Here is a 1,308-nt window from a genome sequence, read left to right on the forward strand (position 1 = left end):
GTCTCTTACAAATGCTATGATCTTCAATATACTACTCAACTTAAGTATGCTTTAGTTTCCTGATCTATGATATGGCAATTATAGCATCTACATCATAGCAGTTATTTTAAGTGTCTGATATCCAGTCAGTTCTCCGTAACTATTACTAGTTTATTTATATTTGTTATTGTTACTTTCATTATCTTTATGAGGTACAATGGAGCTTAATAAATGCTCACTTTTTAATATGAGTTTTTACTCACCAGGAGGAAAAAAAAATACTAATTACATATGAGAATTTCTTTAAATTCATCAGTACTGAGGTCTGTCTAAGATGGCAGAGGTGGAGGAGACAGTAAAGTGACTTCAGAGCCAGAAAGGAGTGCAGGGAATCATTGTGGTGAACACAGAAGTCATTCCCATCAAGACCACCACCACCACCCCACCACTACACAGTACGCCAAGCCCATGCACGACTTCATCCTGAAGGCACAGAGCACTGTGCGTGAAATCGACCCACAGAACGACCTGACCTTCCTTCGAATTTGCTCCAAGAAAAATGAAATTATCGTTGCACCAGATAAAGACTATTTCCTGATTGTTATTCAGAATCCAATCAAATAAGCTACCATTGACTCCCTGTGTCATTTCTTAATTTAATGCCCCCCGCCAAGAATCATGTTAACTGCCTAGTACTTGAAGCCCAGTCAAACCAATCCAGTGACTAGGGGTAGGCTACAACCCCACCCACTTCACCAGAGAAGCCCCTCTGATGCACCAGTCACTTCCAGAGTCCCTGGGAGGGACTCTTTCCTCATTTCCATGTTGTGGAGCAAGAGTTTGAAGAGTGAGAAGCCCACGCACAGCTCCTGATCTTCGTTTCACTTTGTTGCCCTTGGAAAAGGCTGTTTTTCTTTAACTAAAAATATCTGAACTGCTTTAAATAAATAAATAAATAAATCCATCAGTACTGATGAAGATTATATGGATTTTGTACATTTGGGAACCACTATACAAGAGCAGATAATGGAATTCTGAAAGGTAAGTATATTTATTGGAATATAAGAGAGCTACTCATAGAGCTGCATTGACTCCATCACACTAATTAGGAAGTGAGAAATTAAGCTGATAAAAACAATTCTGATACACTGTAAGTGCAGAAATCAACAAAGAGAGAACCTTTTTAAACTAAGTTTTCTTCTGAATATTGTTAGAAAGTAGGTGTGTGGATAGATCATTTTTGTTATAATTAATCAAATTCTAAATTTCCTTAGGGTTAAGGATATAAACCCAGAGAAACTCATAATAACTCTTTCCTATATAATATAG

At 37.5% G+C, this 1,308-nt stretch overlaps 1 pseudogene; it reads left to right on the top strand.

Annotated features, from left to right (window-relative positions):
* Positions 1-313: 313 nt before the first annotated feature.
* On the top strand, positions 314-603 carry LOC102483184 (dynein light chain roadblock-type 1 pseudogene; annotated as a pseudogene).
* The last annotated feature ends 705 nt before the right edge of the window (positions 604-1,308 follow it).

The sequence above is a fragment of the Tupaia chinensis genome, unplaced genomic scaffold (assembly GCF_000334495.1).
Source record: "Tupaia chinensis unplaced genomic scaffold, TupChi_1.0 Scaffold000147_1, whole genome shotgun sequence".
Taxonomy (NCBI): domain Eukaryota; kingdom Metazoa; phylum Chordata; class Mammalia; order Scandentia; family Tupaiidae; genus Tupaia; species Tupaia belangeri.